Source organism: Empidonax traillii, unplaced genomic scaffold (assembly GCF_003031625.1).
Source record: "Empidonax traillii isolate 1590-97213 ecotype Southwest subspecies unplaced genomic scaffold, ASM303162v1 scaffold811:size284403, whole genome shotgun sequence".
Taxonomy (NCBI): Eukaryota; Metazoa; Chordata; class Aves; order Passeriformes; family Tyrannidae; genus Empidonax; species Empidonax traillii.
In genome coordinates, this window is record NW_020956004.1 from 246,507 (window position 1) to 270,950 (window position 24,444).

At 41.9% G+C, this 24,444-nt stretch overlaps 1 long non-coding RNA gene across 1 annotated transcript; it reads left to right on the forward strand.

Annotated features, from left to right (window-relative positions):
* The first annotated feature begins 997 nt into the window (after positions 1 to 997).
* On the forward strand, positions 998 to 18,981 carry LOC114066783. Its single transcript, XR_003573240.1, has 3 exons — positions 998 to 1,164; positions 2,252 to 2,398; positions 18,937 to 18,981. It is a non-coding gene; the product is annotated as an uncharacterized LOC114066783 (long non-coding RNA).
* The last annotated feature ends 5,463 nt before the right edge of the window (positions 18,982 to 24,444 follow it).

The following is a 24,444-nucleotide window of genomic DNA, read 5'->3' on the forward strand; positions in this document are numbered from 1 at the left end:
TTAGTGCAATACCTGCCTGATGCTGTGTCCAAAGGACAAGTAAATATTTTGTTACGTTTTCACTGAGCTGAAAATAGACTTAGATCTTTGTTGTGTGATTTTTGATCGGTGCTAGATTTCGGCTTGGGGTTTTTAAAATTTGTTTTATTTTATGGCTTCCACTTCTGTTTTGGATATATGATGAGGAAGAGCTTTATTGTAGAGGAGCCTCCTGCTCTGGTTGATGTGTGAGCGTTATCACTGACCCACTGCAGCTCATTCATGAGTTTTCAGCTCTGACAGGTTGAATGCCCAGAGTGGTCACTGATTAGACTGCCACTCCTAATATTCTCATCCCTGCAGTTATCAAGCAGGAAAATAGTGACAAGTAAATCTAAGCAGCGTGGGAAATGCAGGGTCTGAGAAGCCACAGACTTGTTGCACCTTCTGGCATTTCCTGAGCCCGCAGTGGCGTTCAGTGTGATGGCAGAGTGGCCTGGATCACAAAAGGAATCCAGAACTCGGCAAATGGAAGGCAAATTGCACATCACGTTTGTGACTTGTACGTCGCTGCACGATGCCTTCAGGGGAGGAGAAGGATTTCAGAGTCCTGGGTGATTCCTTTGAGCTTGGTGGGTTTGAGTTCGGTTGCGCTGCTGGAGAGATCTGACCCCGAAATTTCAGGGCCACCTCCTGAGCTCCAAAATCTCTCTTCATCAAGACAAAATTCTTAATAAAGTCACTGGGAATTTCCCTCAGATTTAAGGTTATCAGAATTTCATGGTCCTTATTTTTTTTATTTTTCAAGAGGATGGTTTAAAGCATATTTATCACCACAAATGGGGATTTCAGTCCTCATGCAAGACATTCTATTTTCCCAGGTTTTATGGTAGAGAAACTCAGCTTCTTACTGTTTCAGCACATTTTCTGACTGACATGTTGTAAATTGAGATTTTTTTTTTCCATTTCATTTGGGCAAATTTCTTTTTGCACCTGTTTTTCTTTCCCAAAATTTGTGCAGATCTGGGTCCCACTCCTGCCGTTGTCATGCCCTCTTGAGGAGTATCCAAGGAACATTCTACATTCCCAGACTCCATAAATTCCCTGGGCCCATACCAGAGGCTGAGATGTATGCACTTGACTGAGACATTCATCTGGGATTTGCTGAGGCCAAAATTAAATCAGGTAAAGCTCTAAGTCGAATCTGGGTCTCCTGTGTCTCAGGTGAATACAGTAATGTGTTTATTCTCTACAGCCTTTTCTTACAAAAAGTTAGAGTTCTGAAAAATATTTCTCTGACCTTCTGTCTACCAAAAAAAACCAACAAACCCAAAACCAACAACAACAAAAACCACAAAACAAAACAAAAACACACAAAAAACCCCCAAATAAACAAAAAACCAACCAAACAAAGGAAGGTCTCCATGAATCAGTATTTTCTAGTGTTGCTTTTTTTTTTGTCAGAAAAACTCCTGCTTGGTTGTAGTCATTTTCTTAAAAGCACCTTTGCTTTGGCTTGTGTCTGAAAATATAAATTCTCCTTAGAATACGAGAAGTGCCATGCACAAACCAACAACCTTTGAAAGCAGCAATACTTTAAACTCCAGAGTGGGTCTGACCTGTGAATATTTTTTTTTTCCTTGGAAGTTGAGGGCTGGTGTCCAGGCCTCCATGTTTGATTCCTATACAGATTAAAAGTTTGATGTGTGGCTCTCCATGTGTGTATGTGGACCCTATCTGGGTTGGTGGGAGGAGAAAACAGAAAAAACTCAAGATGTTCTGATACGAGTTAAGCCTTAACAACAGCTTTCCTCTGTTGTAACAGGAAACATTCCATTGTTTTAGGGCAGGACGTTGAAGTATGAGATGTATAGATAGTATTAGAATTCTCCATGTTTAAATGAACCCCTTGTGATGTGCCCATCCTGCCCCTTTTGCTCCTCCAGCTCTCCTCCAGCTCTCATCCTTCCACTCCCCCTACAAAAGGGAAGGAAGGTGAAGCCACTGACCAGGGTGGAAATCCTATTTGCTGAAGCATGGCAGATTGAAATGTTACTGCTTGTAACAACCATTTTCTTTCAAAAATTACTCAGTAGAGAGACATGAGGAAAAAATAAGCATGGCTTTTGGTGATTTTGTGCCCGTATATTGCGCCATCCTTAAAAGGGAGACTACGCAGTAAAAATTTAGGGGGTTAAGCGCAAGAGAATCAAATTAGAAGTGGGGATAATAACGGCACGGAGTGTGATGGTGGTTTGTCTTCTACCTCCAGCTGTTGCACCGAGAAGGGAGGAGGGAGCCCCATCTGCACACGCCTCTTGCCCAAAGAGAACTTTGGGTAACTTTGGACCCAGGTGGCTGAGTCCTCCCACCAAAGCTCTGCTGTGCACGAGGAACATTTCAGGATAGCGCTGCAAGCGTGAGTGCATCCCTAATTCTGGTGTTTTTTTTTTGAAGACAAATCATTTCAAGTAGAGTGCGTAGAGCTCATGACACAAACACATCTGGATTTCAGTTGTTGATCTGAAATATTCACAGTCCAATATGGTAGCAGCAGATGTTGGATTGACAGTGGCAGTAAATGTTAAGGATCGCATCAGAAATCCCATATGTAGCTTCGCTGAGAGCAATAAAGCCTACCTGCCCACCCTTGTTTGTGCTGTGGGGTTAAAAATATTTGCTTGCACACCTAATGTTAAGTCATCGCTCTTTTTTTTTAGCTATAGAAGATTATTACAACCCTTAAAAAGCTTTAGATGCAAACTGTGGGAGGAATTGAACTGACTCCCTTAATCAGATATACTTGTTTGAAATGAAACATAATATTAAACATTTTTAAAGGGGGGGGTCTTTTTTATCATATTTTGTGCGTAGTAAGCACTGCTGCAGAGATCAATGGCATCCAAATTAGTGGGTTAATCATTAAGAGACATCAAAGCATCTGTGCCTTCTGCTGAGGAACGCAGAGGCTGCAGAACTTCTGACACCTTTGAGGACGAGTAGCTGAGGCAAGAAAAGCACAGCTAAATACGGGAGTCAAGGGCTCCATATAAAGGGCACCTGATTTTTCATAAGCTTTTAATTTCCACAGGATTCTCTTTCCCAGCATTTGCTTTCACGGGGATTTTCGTGCAGAATCTGTTTTTAGGAGGGAATTGAAGAAAGGGGTTTTTCAGGATGAGTGAAAGGTGGTGGGTAAGAGATTAAATAATTAAGGAGACAATTATGTGTGGGCTAAAGATACAACACTCATCCCAAGGTGTGGAAGAGGTTCAAGACAGAGTTGAAGACAAGGTGAAACCAATAAAAAAATTGTGTTGGCCATAGTGTTATAAATAAGGTGAAACAGCAAAAAGAAAAGTTTGGGGAAAAATGAGAAATTTCTGAGGAAGATCTGGAGTGAGGGCTAGAAACAATTCAAGTGCATTGGGAAAAGTGCACTGGGGAACATGGATAGCAGGGAATGTGTGTGGTTTTTATGTTACAAAAATGCACATCCTAAACTGAGCTGTCTCAGACTTTAAAGTGAATCAGACTTTAAGTTAATTTCCTCTCCTAGAAGAGGATTTGATTTCTGAATAGGCAAACATTTAAAATCGTAAAGAGGAAAAAGCAAGTACTTTCCTTGGAAGGATGGATGAAACATAAATCTTAAGCAGAACTATAAACTGTTGAGACAAGGCATTTTTGTTGGATTATGTAGCTCATATCAGATAGCAATAAATCAATCCTTCAAAGACAAAAGACTATAGAAAGAAGAATAAACCAAAGACTCTCCAAATAACAAAGGCCAGATACACAAAAGTAACTAAGGAGCTGAAGAGGCAAATAGATGCCTGGCAGGATTTTAAATGGGATCATTCAACACAGACACTCATCACCTGCTGGTGATTATTGGTGTCTTCAGGCTCCTTCAAGCCCAGACACTTCCTTGACTAAGGTTAAAATCCCCATCAGCATCAGGGAAACTAACTCAGTGCCTTAAAATCTGCGTGGTTGGTATATCTTGCCTAAGCAAATGGAATTTACTGGTGGATGGCTTTGAGCCTTGTGAACATTGACAGTGCACATCTTACCACAGTTCTGTGTCATTCCACCGACTTGTGAAGTTCTGCACATATTTATTTACCTTTCTTGCTGTTCTAGGTCTGACTGCATAGAATAATAGATTGTGGAGGAAAAACTGTGGCTTATGTGGGTGTGATGAAAGAATTCTAGTAGTGGCTACCAGCCACTAATCTTAGTTAATACTCACTTGCTCTCACCCTTTGGAAATTAATTTTCTGTACTGCAAATTCCTACATTTTGGGCAAAAAAAAAAGGCCCCATTCCAATGCTGCAAATAGCAAAATCCATATCATTCTCTGTGCCTGTACCCTGTAGTCCCAATGCCTCATTGTTCAGATCATTCAGACCTTTTAGAGCATGCTCTGGCATGTTCCTAACCTGCACACCTTGGCCTTCTCCCAGTGAAAATCAAAGAATAAGAGGAGATTAAGGCTTGGGGCTCATTCTGACATGCAGGCACAAGAGTCATAGCAGCTTGGAAGTGTTTCCAGATCCCATGGCTAGAAGTACTGGGGACAGGCCTTTTCAGCTGAGCTTTAGGATGCTGATAGTTACATTTTCAACCAGGATCAAATCTGGCTGGTTTGTTTGTTGATATTAAATAAAAGGATGACTCGAGTCTTAAACTGCTGAGGGTGTGTGCAGGATATAGAAAGGGATTCCTGTCCTTCCTAAATCAGAAGAAATAACTGTAATGTAGATAATGGGGGAAGGGGAGAGAAGAAAAAAAATAAGAGAAATTGCTGTACATCTGTTTTAAAAAGCCAAGCAAACAAATATTGAGGGCACAAGATCTTAGCATGACAGAGAATTACTAGAACATGCCAGACATGGTAAATAAAAGGCAAGCAGGCAATGTTACTGCTGGAACAAGCAGAGATGTGAAAAATGCAGGGAAAGTTGTAAGTCTTTATTTGCCAGTAGTCTGACAGCAGATGATGATGACATATCTGTGAACATATTTTATGAAAAAAAGACTGCTATCACAAGCTCTGCAGTGATATGGTCATTGAATATTTTTAGCTCCAGTTCTGGTTCTGGTCAGCCTGTGTATCATCTTGAGTTTGAAAGTGGAGGTTAGTTCAGTTTGCCCATGGAATATTGCTCCACAGAATACTCCCAGTGAATTGATTCAGAAAGAGGCCCTGGCATTTGAATACAATATGATTATGATTGCAGTCACAGTTTTAGGTTTGCTTCATCAAAGATTAATATTCTGTTTCTTGGATTTTGCACACTTACAGAGTTCAGCTGGAAAAAAAAAGCTCAGAGTGCACCTCTTACAAGTTAAATGGTACTTTTGTGTTCTTTCAAGCCCTGCTCCACTTTGGCACCAGAGAAGTACTTTTTTCATTCCATATCTTAGGATGTGCAATACTTAAAACAAGGCAGCATGGAACACCATAAAAGTAAGTCTTCCTGCTTCAAAATACTTGCTGTTCAAAATGCACTTACCTGTTTAAAAAAGAAAAATATGCTTTTCCAAAAGCTCGTCTATACATTAATCCTGCCCAAGGGCACATCTACCCTGTGCTTTCACTATTTATGTGGCTTTCATAGACAACTTCTTGCTTTGATATCAACTAAAAAATTAATTTTCTTTACTAATCAGGCAAGGACTGGACAGTGCAGCAGGAGCCTGTCCACCTGCTATTTTTGATAATTTTTTCTTAAAGAAAGCACCTCACTGATGAGTTCCTTTCCACACATCTCCCAGAGCACGATCACATATTTTTGTTCTCACTGTTTTCTCTTTGCTCTTTCTGCTCGTATGATCCCATTTATTTTTCCCCCCTCTTCTTTAATTACACCCCCTTAGTAGAGGTGGGGGAGAAAAAAAAAAACAACAAAAAAACAGGCGTTTGCAAATGGCAAATCAGTCCATGGGGACTGCTCGGATTTTAAGGGCAGCTGCTGTTCAATGTATCTGGTGTGTCACTTTCTGTTTTGTGCTCCTGTTTTATTGCTGCTGTGGGAATGGAGCAAAAATAGCGGCTACTGCAGTTCTGTTGAATAACCATCAACGTGATTCTAGCCTATGTGTCAGTCCCTCACTGGGCAAAAAAAAAAAATGTCCATATTTGATATCCACTACCCACCCTGACCTGTAAATGAAAATAGCAACGTGCTAAATTGCTACAGAAAAGCATGATTAGCTAGAAGACTCAGCTGATATACCTAGATGTGTTTGTGCTGCTATGCGTGTGTGGGTGTGAGAATATCCCTACATCTCTGGGAAGGCTGGTGTAAGTAAATAATTCATAAGGTGCATGCAGTGTATTTAAATGTTAAATACACTGGCTTTCAAATTCGGTGCAACTATTGAAACCTGCAACCATTTGACTGCTGCATATTTAAAGTGAAACCACTAACAGTGTGGAAATGATGAGTAAAAATTGCCCCAGCCCCAGTCCTTGACAGAGCACCTAAGCTTGCCATCTTAGCCCTTTGTGGAGCTCAGATCGTCTTCCTCCCGTGCATCTTTCAATTCGAGTGTAAAGTCTTGACGCTGGAAGTGCTGACTCATGAAACGGCAAGGAAGGAACGTTTCCGTGGCTGCTTCGGTGGCCAAAGTGGTGTGGATTTACCCTGATGTGGCTTTTCTTGCCTTCCTCGCTCCACCACCCCGTGTCCCACGTCCGGCCTCCGCGCACCTGAAACTGCAGCTGAGAAGGAGCACCAAGGTGTTAAACACACCTGCTAGCCGCTGTTTTACACAGTGAATCCGTCCGGGTTGTTTTACCTCTTCTTCCTATTCATCAGCAAAAGTTTATCCCGCGTCAAGCCGGGCTTATCCCTGAGCCTGACCGGGCTTTTGTTCTCCCCAAGGCGCAGCAGCGCCGAGCCCGAGCGGTCCCTGAACCGGCCGCGTTTCCCCGACAGATGGCACTGCCTTTCTCTCGTACTTAGCCAAAAGTTTGAAAACATTTCGTTAAAAATAGCTGCCCCACATTCTTAATTGGCAATCCTTTTTTTTCTATTTATTGTTAGGCACAAATCAGATGCCGTTTAGCTCTTAGGCGAGCTCAGCGCGCAGTACATAAAAGCATAATGTGAAACACACAGATATTTCCTTATTCTGTTCTGTATCTGCTCGTTATAGCAGAAAATACTGAACAATTTGTGATTTGTCACTAACATCTTCAGAAACTTAGTTGTGATAAAATGTTATTTTTTCCATTATGAAGATAGAACCTTTTGGTTTAATCTTACAACTTGTTGTGTAGTCAGACGTCCAGGCTTGCACAAAGCCCACGTTTCACATAAATGAGCCCAATATTATTCCAGAATCTCTGGAGTTCAGCTACAGTAGTGGACTGCTTAAGGCACTTGGCCCTTACCCTGGCTTCAAAATCTCCTGTGCTGGTGGGTCTTTCTTGCATGAGAGGATGGAGACACCCGTGCCAGCCTGGCTCTCTGAGCTGTGGTCCTCACAGTGGGGTTCTGATGCCCATCCTGGGGTCGTGAGGGCTTGCAGTCTCCCTGGGGCAAGGCCTCTCCGCAGGGGCTGGGAGCACTGCAGGAAAACGTGACTCCACCACGTACCTCCTCCAACCTCTCCTGAGTCCCTGGGGTAATTCCCTGGGGTAGTTTTCTCCAGCTCCTTACCAGGGTCTCCTGATCCCGGCTCGGCTCTTGCAGGGAGCGGACGGATGCGTCACCGGGGGTGAGCCTCCCTCTGCTCTCTCCTCAGCAAGCTAATCATTTCTGTGGCCTCTTCTGGGACCCATTTCATTTCTGCAATTCCTTGGGCTATGCTGAGCAGAAAGGCCAAACCACTCCTTTACAAAATGAAATTGTAATGGCCTCGCTGTTTCCTGGCTTGGTCTGCACCTCGTCTTTCTTTTCGCGGCCGAGTTGTTTATGGTGGAGCAGAAGGAACATGTTTTGTTTTGCTTTATTTCTTTGCCTGCTCTTGCACATGGACAGATTGTCGGCCAGCTGCCCACGGTTTTGCTCCGTCCCACCTCCCCCCACAACGGCCGCAGATTCAGCGGAGGTCCTGATCCAGACGAGCGTTTCGTTTCCTTCCAGGGCTCCTCCAGCCCCGTCAATAGCACTGCCCACAAACACGGTTTTGTATGAGCTCGAAGGCGGTGGCAGTGCTGGCCTTTTAGCACAGATGCATGGGAGAAATTCTTTCCAATATGCATTCACACGTCTCTCTCCCCCGTGACCTTCGTTTGCCATCACTTTGCTTGTTTAGTTAGTTTTTTCGGTCCTTCAGAAGCGGTTCCTGATATTCTCATAATATTGGACAAGCCTCAATAATTGTATCAAATTCCAGTGTTATCGGCTGGATTTTTAAGCCCCTTCTCCTGTTTGCTAACATTTTAAACGGCGCTGTACCTAACACAGTTCTTTGAGTCACCTCATTGTCAAAGCAGTTGAAAGCCTTTTCTTCTTCTTCTTCTTTGGTGATTTTTACTTCCCAAGTTGGTTTTGTTCCCTTTGTCACTTTTTGTGATGAGGGCTATCAGCTGTTTTCAGAAAGAGCACTAGATTAATCAGATATGCTTGTACTTGAGGCAGTTGGTTACACTCTGAGCCTTATTTTCTTTTCTAAAACTCTGCACTATTCTCACTCTTCTATATAATGACAGTCTGGTTCTTTTCATACTTTATTTTTATTTTGAGAGTTTTGTTTTCCTGGTGGTAAAGTTTACCAGGCTGAAATTTTCCAGGCTGGCTCAACATGTTTTTTGAAGCTAATACTCACATAGCAGCTTGCAGCTTTCCAGCAGCTGATGGTAATGAGCAAGGATGTAGGGGTTTTTAATTAGTTCCTTCGACACTTCCTTGAAAATATTTGCATGCACACAAGCCAGTTCTGGAGATCTGTTGCTCCTAAATGCAAATGCTGTAGCACTTACTGCCTTGGTAACAGTCTTTAATATTGATTTATTTTCTTTACATGGGAGAATAACATGCTGAAATGACAGCTTAAAATCCTCTTTTGAATACAGGTGTAAATAAAATATTTGGGATCTTTGAACACATCATCCTGAAATACTCATTTGTCCCTCCTTCAGTCCTTCTGCCTCTTGGCTTTGTGCCTCTGTGTGCATGAAAGAAAGTGTTGCTTTTTTTTCACAAGCAAACAGTCAAAAAAAATTTTTTTTCTCCCCAGATCTAATTTCCATCTTGCATTTTTAAAGACAGTAGCATGTGTATTTTTGTTTTGGTTTCACCTGCTGGGGGTTCCTCTGCTTTGAAAGCTAATTGGTAAACAGCTGACCATGTAAACATTTATTTTTCCTTGATTTCTGCTTCCTCTTTGTGTCAAAATATTCATACTCTAGTGAATGTATTATGATTTTGAGGCTTTATGGTTATTCAGAACATCTAGTGTTATTTCTTGTATCATGCCAGTCATGTGATTTCAGCCCCAGGTCGCAGACAAGCTGCAGTGTATCCTTTGTAAGGGCACTCATTCTTGCTGAAAAGACATCAGCTTATTATATCCAATGCTCTCAAGCACCTAATTTTAACCTAACCCTTATTTTGCTTTTTAAAAGAACACACAGGTGTTTTTTTTTTTTTCCCAACCTGAATTTGTCTACCTTCTCTGTCTTAATTACTTACTTTTGTGACTTTGCTCCCTAATTGCAAGTCCGCTGGTGTCAGGACTTTCCCTTCCCAGCACTTCAGTGACACTGTGGAGAGTTATCCCTGCCCTTTTCCTGGGGGTGGTCAGTATGTTATGCACAGGTAAGGCTTCTACAATTTCAGGTTATTTAGTGACTCATTCTTGATTCCCTTGCATAGTATTCCAGAATCATCATTATGTGAAGATTGGATACCAGAACTGGACATAGCCATGCTGGTCCCATCAGTGATACATACCTGTAATATCATGGTCTCCTGCATAATCATGCAAGTATTGCATTAACCTTAGCCCATAGATTGCATAGGGAATTCATGGTAAATTGATTTTCTGAAGTCCTTTTCAGTGTCACTGCCTTTCAGGATATGGTGTTCTGTGTTGTTAGTGTGACCTACATTCTCTCTTCTGACATATCTGACTTCGTGTCTGCCTGTATTAAAACCTTTTTTAAAATATTACTTCATTTTACAAGCTGATTCAAATAGCACATTATAACTGACCAATCCCAACCTCTCCATTGGTTATTTGGTGAATTTTTTTCCTTTACATATCTTTAAAGTAGACAATTTAAAATATTTGAAGTATTTTCTCTCCTGGACAGATAAATATATTTTCATAATTCCTGTTCTGAATGTAGTCAAAAGACATTTTTTAAAAAACAGTAGAAACACTGGAAATACTATTTGATACACCCACATTCAGATATGATGACCAATAACAGTGCTTTTGTCAGCTTTTAATACATTTTACTCTTAAAAATTTTGAGTTGAGCTGTTCTTTAACAGAATGTAATGCAAAAACTTTTAAAAAAATATGAACTCAAAATATAAATGCAATTATTTTTTACAACTGAATTTTTTGACACATGAAAAAATTATGTCAGCTTGTTAAAAAAAAAATATACTTCCCATCTACTGACTAGGCATTATGCTCTCATTTTTCAACATTTTTCTTTTATTCCAACCAGTGGTAAGTTGTCCAAAGGGTCGTTTTAGTTTGAGTTCCTAATCCAAATGGTTTCTTTGCCTTCTCCCATCACCATACTCTGTGAACGAGTTCCATAGAAGTCTCTTAAAAATTCCCACCAGAGAGGAGAAGTCATCTTCCATGTCAGTCTTTTCTCCAAAGTAACAAGCAATAGGACAAGAGGAAGCAGCCTCAAGTTACACCAGGGGAGGTTCAGATTGGATATTAGGAAAAAAAAAATTCTTTACCAAAAGGTTATCAAGCATTGGAAGAGGTTGCCCAGGGCAGTGGTGGAGTCACCATCCCTGGAGGTATTTAAAAGGCACGTGGATGTGGCACTTAAGGACGTGGTTTAGTGGTGGAATTGGCAGTGTTGACTTAATGGCTGGATTCGGTCTTAGAGGTCTTTCCCAGCCTAAATGATTCTGTGATTCTGTCCCCTCACACCATCACTAGCCTGCCAGTACTGGCTTCTCATGTAGTTAGGCTGGCCTGAGGATGCCTATCTTTCAAATCAGCATCAATTCTGTTGATCATAGAATCATAGAACCAACTGGAAAAGACCCCCGAGATCATCAAGTCCAACCCTTGATCGAACACTGCCTTGTTTACCAAACCATGGCACTCAGTGCCACATCCAGTCTCCTATCTTAAAAACCTCCAGGAACAGAGAATCCACCACCTCCCTGGACAGCCCATTCCAATGATTTCTGATTACTCTCTCTGTAAAAAATTTTTCTTAATACTCAACCTTTACCTCCCCTGGTAGAGCTTGAGACCATGCCCTCTTGTCTTACTGAGAGCTGCCTGGGAGAAGAGACCAACTGGCTAAAACCTCCTCTCAGGGAGTTGTAGAGAGTGATGAGGTCACCCCTGAGCCTCCCCTTCTCCAGGATAAACAACCCCAGCTCCCTCAGCCTCTCCTCACAGCACGTATGCTCAAGTCCCTTCACCAGCCTAGTTGCTCTTCTCTGGACCTGCATCAATAATGATATCAAACAGGACTGGGCCCAGCACTGGTCCCTGGGGGACATCACTAGTGACCAGATCCCAACTGGATGCAGCTCCGTTCCCCACCACTCTCTGGGCCTGGCCCTCGAGCCAGTTCCTGACCCAGCACAGAGTGCCCCTGTCCAAGCCCTGGGCTGCCAGCTTTTCCAGGAGTATATTATGGGAGACAGTGTCAAAGGCTTTGCTTAAGTCCAGGTAGACACATCCACAGCCTTTCCCTCATCCACCAGGTGGGTCACCTGATCATAAAAGGAGATCAGGTTGGTCAGACAGGACCTGCCCTTCCTAAACCCGTGCTGGCTGGGTCTGATCCCTTTTCCATCCTGTAGCTGTTGTGTGAGAAAACAACTGTGCTCAGTTCTAAAGGTGAGAGCAAGAAGGAAGGAAAGAATGTGTGGAAGTCAAAAGCCTCTGTCTGGATGCCTTTGACATATAGTAAGTCATTCTTCTTGGTTTGGACCCATAACATGAATCTGAGGTAGCCTGGATGGTAGGAGGGCCCTGGAGTCCAGCCAGGTGCATTTTGCCCTTAGGAGATGGCAACACTCGGGGTTTGCATCTCCTGTGGGGTGGATGTTCACTGGGGTGAGGTGCAAGTTCTTTACTGCTTGAGAAGGAATCTGAAACGCTGATTAAGTAACAAATAAGTAACAGCATCTCTGTTTGGAAGCTTAGGGAAAGAAGTTGTTTTCACACACATATTTCGTGGATTTTGCCATATCTGCCTGTCAATTGACAGATGCACTTTTAGATTAGTAAAGGCAGCAGAACGAGAGGCACCTGCTTAACCTGTTTAATGTTTTCTTAATGATAACAGAGGAGACTTGGCATATCGGTGTTTCCTCGAAGAATATCCAAATATCCACTGACTTAAAAGATCAAAGAAAAGAGCAATGCTTTCTGTTACGCTGGGCAGGTTACGTGGGAGCGTGTTCTTGCATAATTATTGGCAGCTTGTCTGGATCTCTGTCACCTGCACAGGGGCTGTACACCACACGAGGGCTTGGTTGCTTAACTCTATAGGTCATTAAGGGTACTAATTCTTAGTTAGAAGGCCATTCCAGATCCCAGAGAAGCTGCCTTAATTATTGGCTGTTGAATTGGTTACTGGCTGCTGTATAAAAGCCTTTTTTTTAAAACTTTTTTTTTTTTTAATGAGAAATTTTTGTTTCACTGGGGAAAAAAAAAAAGAGTAAGAAAAAAAGCATGTCAGAACAAGGCAGTTGGGCAATGGTCACATCGGCTGTGGGAGACTCAGCCTCAGAAGGGACTGAAGGCTGTCGCATCCTTGCTGGGATTTTACCTCCCCTTGGCTAATTGTGACTGCAAACATTCTCTGTCTTAGTGAAGAGATGGCAGAGAGGAATGGCATTAGGGAGGAATGGAAGAGTTTGCCAGCACAAAGCAAGCACTGCTGAGGAACCCAAATTCTTAGACAGGTGCTTTCTAATTGTCCAGAGGTGCAGCTGCTTCGAGAAGCATTTTATGAAAATACTGAGCTGTTCAGCCTAAATATATCTTTTTTTTTTTTTCCTCCTTCAGAAGAGAAAAAGTGTTGTGCTGACCATGCATAAGAAAACCAATCTTGTTGTTCACAGATACATGATAATGTATGAGCTGATATTTGTTCAGCTGAGTCACTTGCAGCCAGAGATGTGACAGTTCTAGGAAGTAATAAGCTGTCATGTAGTGTTTCTTAAATGCATGGATTTTCTGAAACCCTGTTCAAAGGGTCAATAGCAGAGCAGATGCAATTGTCTACTGTATCACAGAGACCTCGAGAGTCAACTCTGCATTTCCCTTTATTTTTCATTCCCCTGAAGTGGTAAACCTCAGGAATTTTCTCCCAGAGCAAAGCAGCTTTCACTAGATGCTGGGGATAAGAACTGGCTGTTTAGTTTTGGAAATTATCTTGTGATTATTTTTTTTCTTCCACCTGTTTATTTTATTGTTTTGTTTCACTTTATTCCTTGAAGAACTAGGCTATTTGTTACTACTACCATTTGTTAGCCAATGCTATTTTAATTTTTATTTGGATTTTTGTGCTGGGGGTCTACTTGCCAGGTACAATTTAGCCCCAACCAAAGCAAGTCAAATCAAACTGTTAAAATCTATGGCACAGGCATTTCTAATGTGCTTTATCTTCCATCCTCTACTTGCTTGATTTCTGTGTTTCAAAGGGATAGGAAGGTAGAGGGAAATATAACAGATAGAGAGAGTAAATAATCTAGACCCTTCAGAGGATCCACTAAGGGGAAAAAAGACAGAGATGTGCACAATAATGAGTGTCATGGAGAAAGTGATTAGGGAGTGACTAATGCATTGTTTCTGACAATACAGGACCTAAGGGGGTTCCAATGTTATAATCACACAGGGAATTTAAAACAAACTTTTGTCATGCAGGGCATAATTATTTTGTGGGACTCGTTCCACGGGATGTTACAAGTTCAAAAAAATAAGATGTATCACTGACGATGGGTCCATGGGGGACTATTAACATGATGTTACTGTGGCAAACTCTGGCTCAAAGTCCTCTGAGCAGCTGATTGCTGGAAGCTGAGAGATGCACAGGGATTTCTGATTTGTCCTGTTTCTTATTCTTGTCCTCTAAGAATCTCCCACTAATAGCTCCAAGACAGGACACGGGGCAAGGATGGATTTGAGCCTGACCTACAGGGATACGTTCATGTGCATAGCCCAGCTACCCAAGAGAACATCACAGACAGCAGAGGAAACGTGGGGACATGGGATATGCTCACTGAACGAATGGCATGGCCTGGTGGGTTTTTTTTTTAATAGCCAGATGATGCAAAATGCCAAATCCACTGCGACTTCCTGCAGTTCAGGTGACCTCAGTAAAGCCAGTTTGCACCAGCACTAAGGTACTTGCTGGTGCCCTATAGGGGAAGTGTTTTCCACAGTATGCCTGGAATCGTGATCTCCTGACCATTCAGCCTGTGGGACTTTGTGGAAAGTGTTGTAGCATCCTCCTTACACACAGAGGCAGTTTGGTAAATATGAAATATCTCCCCCTTAGTCACGAACCACTGTTGAGGAAGGATTGTGTATGGAGAAGTGATCAGTGTGGAAGAGAAATTCTACATGAGGTTTTGGCATGAACCAGTGGTAGAAATGCCTAAAGACTGGATTAAAGCTTCACTGGCTTGGTAACATTGAGAAGTGTTAAGAAAGAGAGGATGTCTTCCATATAGGATATGGTGTGGTAATAATGCTAAAAGGCAAAACTATAGAGCAAATTCCATGTGCTATGGTGAAATAAAAGACAGGAAGAAAGTCAGGAAAGGGCAGTGGAAAGATTCCAGCTGTCTGGCTGTTGTATGGACTGGACAAGGCAATAGAATTTGTTGAAATTCAGGGAATGATGTAGGCAGGCCACAGATTCATGTCTGAGACTGAAAGACAAAGGGCAAGGCTTGTAGTATCAGTAAAGATGGGAAATGGTAAAATAAAGCTTTATAAGGCATCAAGAATATTTTCAATCCCTGCCCTTAATGGTAAATGGATGTCTGGGGAGGACTACTCAGAAAGAGGAACACAGGGACCTTCTTGTGTGTTCTGAGGTGAGGAAAACAGTGTTTTCCTTTGGGAAGGCTGCTTTGTGAGGTCAGCGGTGAGTGAACAGTAAGCACAGAAATGCCCCAGAAATGCCAAAAGAAAGGCTTGCTCCAGTGTCAGTCAGAAGAGGACAGCGATTCTCATCTGTTCCTCAGTAAGGAAGGGAACACAACTGTCTGCTCTGGCTCTGTCTAGAGAAAAGGAGGGAAACTGTTTTCTGCTGAGATACTTGATGCTTAACAGCATGGCATAAATCTGTCTCTCACTCACAATTTAAATGCAGCAGGCACAGACAACAGGGCCCAAGTGGGCCCAAGTGTCAGGTGTAGGAAAGACTTATGAAATTCTTTTGCTTTGGCAAGAATTGAGGGGTGAAACTTGGTTGTTTTTTTCTTTTGTGTTTGTCTTTTTGTCATTTGGTTTGTCTTTGTTAAACAGAATCATAGACTCACAGAACTATTTCTATTGGAAGGGACTTTAAAGAGTATCTAGTTCATCTTGTCAGGGACAACTTCAACTAGATCAGGTTGCCTAAAGCTTCATCCAGCCTGGCCTTGAACACTTCCAGGGATGGGGCAGCCATTTCATAACATGAAATTATTGAGCTACAGGAAATTCTCTGAGACTGGGTTTGAGTACTATTAAAAAAGCTGTAGAACACTCTTGTTCAACTCTGCTCCTACCAGAAGTGTCAGGTAGAATGTGATTGCAATGATTTCGCTCTGAAATCTTCTAAATGCATATGAAAATCAGGACAATAACCTCTGCAATAAATTCCACCTTGCACAGGAACAAACACCAACAGCCCCTAAAGTTATAGAAAAGAGCATGACTTTAATACTAGATTTCTGGAACTGCAATTGTAAGAGCCCTTTGGTACATCAACATAATAATAATGTCTGAGATTCCTCCTCAAAAGGCACAGTTTCTCTCAAATCTTCTGTTCATTCCTTTAAAAAGCAACGTCAACGTGTAACAGCCGTCACTACTGTATGTGCACCTCTCATCTTAAATTAGCACTTTGTATTATTGCATTTCATTTGAAAAAGGCTTTCCAGCAACCTATCAGGTATTTAAAGCCTCTGCAGTACAGTTGTAATGATACAGGTTGCTTATTTATTTAACTGTTGGGAGCTTGAAAGCCTCTTTCATCTCCCTGTATCTATTTCTATACGTACGAATTATGAGACCTTGAATAATGAACGTGTTATTTAAATCGTGCTCTGACACTACATAATGCTGAGAAGTCATTTTATACAGTTCACTATTCTCATAGTCAATGGTGCTTGACTTGATTACCAGTGCCTCATAGCTGGAGTAGATGTGGGCAATGTTTTAAATTTGTTAAAAGTCAGTTAGATAAAATTGTCTTGAATGAAACAGAGTAGGTTGGAGAGCTTATTCCTGCTGATATTTTCCTAGATGAGTCTTAATTGTCATGCATAAAATACCCATGATAAAGTAAATTTCTGTATATATTTAAAAAAAAAAAAAGAGAGAGTAAAGGAACAGCTGAATGTTCTACCTGGTCTCTGCAAAATTATAGTGGAGGAGACAAACCCAGCCTGACATCCTGCCTTACATTCCTAAAAGGCAATTCAGGACAACCATTGAGTTTACCTAGCAAAGCTGGTTTTACCCTCCAATATTGATCTGCTCAGTGATGCTCGTTTGACCTGCTCAGCAAAGCCACCATCTGTATTATCATGATGCATCCACATAGGAAGTGTTCTGCACGTTTATTCCTGTGTGACAAAGCACTAAGAGGTTAACTTCCAACTTCTGGGAGCCTGGAAAAGGGCAGATTTTAACAGATGGGGGGGGGGAAAAAGGCTTTCTGTGAGCAGCAGAACTATGAAGCCTGGCTTGCCAGAGGTTGTGTGTTCCTTGTCACCTGTGAGTAGGTATGGCCGGTGGGCACGGCATCTGCTCTTAGCTAGCACACAGCTCCCAACCAGCACGTGTGCTGCAACATCTGAGCTGTCTGCTTTTCCCCAGTGGAGGTCACCAAATTGGGTTATTCTCCTCCAAACTAAAACCTGTGGGAATTTCACAGTTTGGAAGTTCCTGCCTTTAGACTGTAAGACACACCTGAAAAAGGCAGTTCTGAAACACAACCACCTTTCAGATCAAGGCAGGATCAAGCTGTAGTGTCACCAAAATTGGTTTATCTTTGGGTAACTTCAATTTCAGTGAATTTTATGAGATGCAATAAAAATTTCTGTTGGAAATATTTTGAGCCGCTGTCCATGTGGGTTACCAGTCCTCAGGTATCACATCTATTTCTCAGGGCTGAATAATATGCTACCAGTCAGGGCTGGCTTGTGCCCATGTCACAGTTCTTTTGCCTGCACTTACAGGTCTCTTTCTTCCTTTTCAGGCACATGGAAGAGACACTGCTTGTGGTGCAACTGGTTTTGATACCCTCCCCCTTACCACACTTACACACACACAGAGAGTTTATCCATTCTCTTTGCTACATGAACCGTGGATAATCCATGCGTTCTTGTCTCCCCACACCTTTTTGATCAATTTAAATATCTAATGAGATCTTAACCAAATGGAAATAAAAGAAATCTTCACTTTGAGATCTTAGAATTCTTGTGACATGGATTTGAAGCAGTTTATGATCAAATAGTATTTTTTAATTTGTCTTGATTCATGTGAAAGTAATTTGAATCCACATTAGTATTCTATGAACTGATCATTAACACTTTTCAACTGATTTAGTAAACATATATTGCTCCCAAAATAAATAGAAACAGGAAAGGAGCACAGTTAGTGTAGCTGAGGCATGAAAACATACACATTAACATGCAAGGCAAAACTCCAGCGTTGAAATGGGGCAGCACATCGAAGTTATTTTTTCTAGCCATGTTTTCACATCTCCAGAGGACGCTTAAAAACGATAGAACGAACATCCTAAGATACATCTTTTAATAATGCTGCTTCATACTTCGCTACAAAATGGTGAACTGGTTGTAATAAATGAATTGGCACAGCCCCCCCTGAAAATATTGTGTGGTTCAGGAAGAGATGACACGGTGAAAACAAAGAGCGCATCTTCCAAGGGGGGTGGCTCTGTGATGATTCGTGGGGATGTTCCCACAGCCCTTTTGGCACATGAAGCTTCTCAAGGGGCAGGGTCTGTGTCCCAGATGAAACCCAGTCAGTACTGGGCTAATGCCTGGCATGTTCAAGTCTGCAGTGGCCCCATTCCTGACACTGTGGCAAACAGGTGGAGGGACTTTGCTTGACCTTTGCTGAGAAGCACACAGACCCCCTGCAGACCGTCATTTATTCCTGTTCTGTCACCTGTTGCTCTGTTTCGCTTTAAATGGAAGTAAGGACCCTTGAAAAAGGTCTTTTCCCTCAGAAGCTGATGTGCTAACTATTAGCTACGGAGTATAAGGATGAGGGAACGCTCCACCTCTTCCTTAAAAGAAAGGTAAGTGCCCACTTTGAGGGATTTGCCCAGTTAGCTCACCTAACACATTCTGTACCACCTATGAACCACTTAGAAGACTATCAAACTTTTTGATCCTCCCAGGGCTGAGGTATGAAAAAAAACGCTGAGTTGTTCAGCTTTGCTAACAGCATGAGGCTTCTGAGTGTTTCCAAAATCACAGACACACAGAAAATCGACAGACTATAAGTACCTCTGGCTTTGCTGGCTTGAAGCTCAAAGGCTCTGTTTCTTGCAAGCTGGGTCTGGGTCCCCTTTGTAGACTTAAGTGTGATTTGCTGAATGCTGTCTAACCAATACTTTGGATCAAGGTGGGAATGGAGCACCTGTGCCTCTCAGTCAGTTTGGTGAGTGAGGTGTGTTTATTGGTGGGAAGGTATATGTTAAACCTCAGCTTGTACAACTTGGGTGTCATCTCTCTCTGAAAGCTCCATAGTAATTCCTCTGTGAAAGCTGGAGGGTTTTTTGATGCGATGTAGCTCTCTGACAACTCACTTTGTGTGCAGTGGCCGTGCAGAAGGGAGAAGGACATCATACTTGTATTTCTGAGACTTCTGGAGTGGTCCCCAGACTGCTAAAATTGACACCGTTTCAGGTGTTTCAGGATGGTTGCTGACAGCAGCCGAGAAACATTTGGCACAGCGTGAGAAAAGAAGTGCAAAGGTGACAGTCTCCTTCCCTGGCTGGCTGGGCTGGTTCAGCATCCACCACCTGCCAGCAGACCCAACATGCCAGGACAGCCCCCTCCTTGTCTTTGGATTCATCTGGACTTGAAAGGTACTGAGAAGGTTTGAATTCATCCGCTTACCTCATGCCGGGAGAATGATTCTGCCTGGAATCTGCTTCTACTTGGACTGTTTTGCTGTAATATCTTATAAAAGATCTTGTAGGAGTGTGGTAAATGTCTGCAGTGCCACACTTTGCTCTGTTTTCTCTATCAAATCTCTCAGGGTCAATCTTATCACCACAGTGAGGTATATTCCAAATTTTTCCTTTCTGCTCTGGTGCGTCCGTGCTAATGGGGGTATTCCCTTGCCAGAGAAAACAAGCACCTCATTTTGAAATTTTAAATTCTGGTTCCAGGTTAAAGCAAAGATTTTTGCAAATACTGCAAACACTATTGCTGACTGGCAGCTATGTCTCGGCTGCACATATGGAAAGATGCAAATTTTTTGTGAAGAGGCATAAAGTGCTTCCTGAAGCAGAGATGTGAGTTCTCATCAAATGAAATGTGCACAGGGGGTCATTTTTTAAAATTTTTTTGCATTACATTATAGAAAAAGGTTCATTATAGGTTATAAATAGTAATGATATGGACCACACTCTCGTGAATTCAGCTCTGATTAGAAATGCACTGAGCTACCAAAAATAATGCACCCAAGCCAGCTTCCTTAGGACTGCAGTTATCTTCTACATAAATGCATCTTTAACCAACAGCATATAAAAAGAGCAATGATGACATCCAGAGGACAGATAGTTTAATCATAGGTACTGTAGGTATCCTCAGCAAATTTCCTGGGGATATATCCCTCACCTACTTTTTCTGTTTAAAGTCTGTTCCTATTAAATCAGTTATTGACAGCCTGCTGAGTTCCTTTAAATCGTGGCTTTTGTGAAAACTGACCTTGTAAAGTTGAGTGTTTCACCCCCAGTGCAAAAATTATGTGTACACGGTAAACTTCTATTAGTGTAATCATTTTTGTGTGCATTATCATTCTATGTTATGGTTGAATCCAGCTGAAATGTAAAGCACTCCTTTAAGCTATTGGTACTTTAGGTTAATCGCTGTCTGGCTTACTTCACCTGTAAGGGCTCCTACTGTGGAACCTCTCCCTATATGTAGGTTTTTATCTAATCTGTCTTAGTAACCTTCCATACTCTGTCTTGGCAGGTTGTTTTTGGGTTTGATTTTGTTTGCAACTGCAAGAATACTGGCCAGGTGCACCATATGTAGGAGCCACTACACAGAAAAGCCTCCCAATTCCACCGAAATGTCTGTGGATGGGTGTCTATTTTATTGACAAATTTGAAAGAGATACATTACCAATGTTAGCCTGTTAAGCACAGCTCCACAATCAGAATTTAATTGAAGCATGTTACCTATAATAGGTTCGGATATTTGTGTTCTTCAGCATTTTATGAATTCAGAAACAGATGGGCTATGACCAGGAAGCAGTGGAGAACAGACTGGCGTAAAGCAGGTTGGCTCTCTGACAAGTGCAGGTACAGCTGTGGTATGTATTTTATTCAGCATGCCCACCTACTGTATCAGCAGCCTGCCCTACCAGCAATTCAACTACAACTGCCTTAATGAAGAGTAGAAGTAAGCATGAATCCAGACTTTCCATGGATCATAATATTTGAGAACCCAGAAGAATCAACATGACGGAAATCATGCCAAGTAATTTTTTTTTTTTCCCCCTGCATCTTTATGTGCAGGGGATAACAAAAGCATTGGCTTTTTGAAGGGGAAAAAATACCCCCACAAAATGGAGTCAGTTTATGGTATATTAAAATATTTCCCTTTTGGCCTTTCTTAATCACTTCTTTTAAAATGAAAGAAAGAAAACCTTAGCAAGTAGTAGCTTATAGCTTAAATCACCATAACTGTGCCAAGGAACGTGTTGAAGAGCTGGCTAAGAGTCCTTCTGTTAGTAAAAGGGAATTTATATGGGTGACAGAAGGGCCAGTTCTTGAAGATTTCATGCAAGAAGAGTACAAAGGATGTTTTTGCTCCAATTTGTGCCAATCTTTACAAGTCCCATGGGGAAAGAAACTTCTGTGGCTGAAGAGGTGGTGGAAAAGAATCCTTGATGTGAGCATTCCTTAATTGAGAATGTTCTATTTGCTATTTTATGCATTTAAAAGAGCTGCCTCTCTTTGTCTTTTGGCATTCCTGAGCCATCTGGTTGAATAATCTTGCATTTAGGTATATTTTACCACTCTATCTCTGTTTCTATATCGATTTGCCTTCATATATTGTAGCCTGCAGTAACCTACAGTAACCCACAAAGTGAATTTGGAAAAATAACAACCCATAATTATTTTAAATGGTGATTTCTGTGACTTGAAATATTGAGGTAATTATCAAGTTAAATTTCTATGATCCCTGCAATTTCTATGAACCCTGGAGATGTCATCACTTGAGTTCTGGCATAACTCTTAAAGTAAAATTATGCCACCTCAACCTAAGGTCGTAATTAAAGATGTAACAAAGCTAAGTGAGAAAGGGCTATATGATTTGAATTCAAAGCAGAACAATCCCCATAATTGTAGAGGGTGCAAAATTAAACTAACTGGCCACAAATTCCACCCTTCAGGAGCCACAAAGTGCAATCTGTAGGTGGACAAGACTCTTGCTGATGCAGCTGGATGAAGGCAAAGGAGAAGCCTGGGATGTGGGTCCAGGAAAGAACCTGCAGGACCACTTGCTTTGAAAGGTGAGTGGTTTCTTATAGAATGCAGTAAAGACTTAGGAAAAGCCTGACTAAGAGAGGGTTTTATAAATCTAACTCTACTGTGACTTTTATTTGGAGTACCACTTTGGTCTCCAAAGTGAGACTATGGAACATGTTTGCATAAGTTACTTTTATTTTCACCTGGATTTCTAAGAAAAACTTCAAACACAACTAAATAATATTGTTAAGAGTTCTGATGAGCAGAAGAAAATGCAGCCTAACATGTATGTGCATGTGCACCTCTATGTGCAAGCATGTAGGTGGACTGGTGCTTACAGGTGAAAATGAAATCCTGGAAGACTGTTTAATGAACATTCCACAGCCTTATTTTAGGGGTTCTTTCCTTTGCTGTAGTACAGGTGCTGTAGGAGTGGGAGCCACCAGGGTTCAAATGACAAAGACATGACTGGGAGTGCCACTTCAGGACGGCAAAACAAAGAGCTGCCTTTCAAGAATTCAGCTTCCCAGTGCAGTTGTGCCAGCTGGGCAGCACATGCTGCGTATCTTGCTTACATCTTGGACTCTTGAAGGTTTTCTTTTCTCTCCTTCTCTTGTCCAAGCTTCACATTTAACCTTTGAGGCAGTTTTGAATATATCCCTTCATAAATCACAGTCCAGTAGCACTAACCTCAGGCAGCTCTTTAGTGTTTTTGACTCCCTTCTCACACTGTTCCTCCTCAGGCTTCTGCTGGTCATTCTCATTTCTCTCCTGATGATTTTGTCACTTCTCTTCAATGTAAAACTCAGGGGATCTATGAGACTGTACACTGTGACCGTGTTTGTGATGTTGGGGCCTCTGCCTGATGCTACACTTCGCTTCATTTACCTTTCTCATTTCATTGCTTTCCCCATGTTCCAGCAGTGCCTCCTGCCCCCCTGTTCCTGCTATAGGGCTGACATACTGTCCATCAGATCCTGTCCCCTCCAGCCTCCACCAAAATATGTTACCTTTCATGTTGGTGACTCCCTCGACTACACTAAATCTTCTGTGTCCTCTAGAATTTTTTCTCGTTCGCTTTTAAATGTCCCCCAGCTGTTCTTGTGCTGAAAAAACACCTCTGGACCTACCGATCCTTCACAAGCTTTTTAAAACCGTTCTCTGGTATTTCTTCTGTCAGCGTTTTTACAGCATTTCAAGACTAGTTGGTGTCACAAAAGTGAAGAATATTTCACAGTGAGGATAAAATACTACAGTCAGTTCCATACAGGCTTAGTTCTGAAAAGTCACTTAAGTGAAGTGCGATGCTGAATGAAGGGAGTAAGTGATGGCTCTTGGAGATTTGTCCAGAAACAAAAATATACCTAAGCTGTAACTCAATTTTTTTTTTCGGATGACGGGTAAAAAATTAGCTTTAGATATGGCAAACCAAAAAAACCCCAAACTAAACAAAAAACCCAAGCAAACAAACAAAAAACAAACAAACAAACAAAAAACCAAACAAAAAAAAAAAAAGGAGAAAGAAAAGAAAAATAAGAGTTGTAGTCCTGTCAGCTCCTGAGGTCCCATCCAAATCCTACCAGAAGGGACCCCATCCTAGATCACCAATATCTTTGCTGCTGAGTGCTCTGGATGCTGGCACCCAGCTGTGTTGGCAAAATACCCTTTTGCTAATGGAAGAACTGGAATGTGGTGTCCTGCAGGTAATGAGTTCCCAGGAATGCTGGATAAACCCCAGAGCAGTTTAAGCCTTGTCTCTTTTCCGAAGCTGGGTGCCTCTACCAGGCAGTCCCACTGAATATCTGCAGTGTGTGAAAAGCAGGAGTCACAATTGTTCCTGAAAAGAGTTCAACAGGATGATTTGGAGAAGCTGCTGGATTCAAGGGGTCTAAGCATAGGAACAGCATTAGTTGAGTCCTGCATTATTTTTATAACTACAACAACAGGCACAATTCTGCCTTCAGATCTCCACAGGTGTTTGCATGGAAAGCAGGTGGTGAGCTGAGAAATTTGGCTGAGGAAAGCACTCAGGTATTCTACTGAAGAGAAAAAGATAAAAACTTAAATTGAGGGAAGACGAGATTCTCTTCAGCTTCAGACTAGAGCAGGCCAGGAGCATTTGTTAGGATCAGAATTCCATTTTCTGGCTCTCTCTCATCACCAGGCTGAAGGGTGTCTGCTCTCTGTCCCACTCTCTGAGCTGTCTACTCTCTTAATTCTGGCTGTCCAAAAACTTCAGCGAGAGCTGGGAAAATTCAGGGAACAAGTGTTGCATCTGAAGCCAGTCTCTTCCACCTCCCCACCCGAGTAAAAAGCTCCACAGTTTCTTTAGAAGACTGTTGGAGTGAGGTAAAAGAGCTGAAGCTTTAAACTG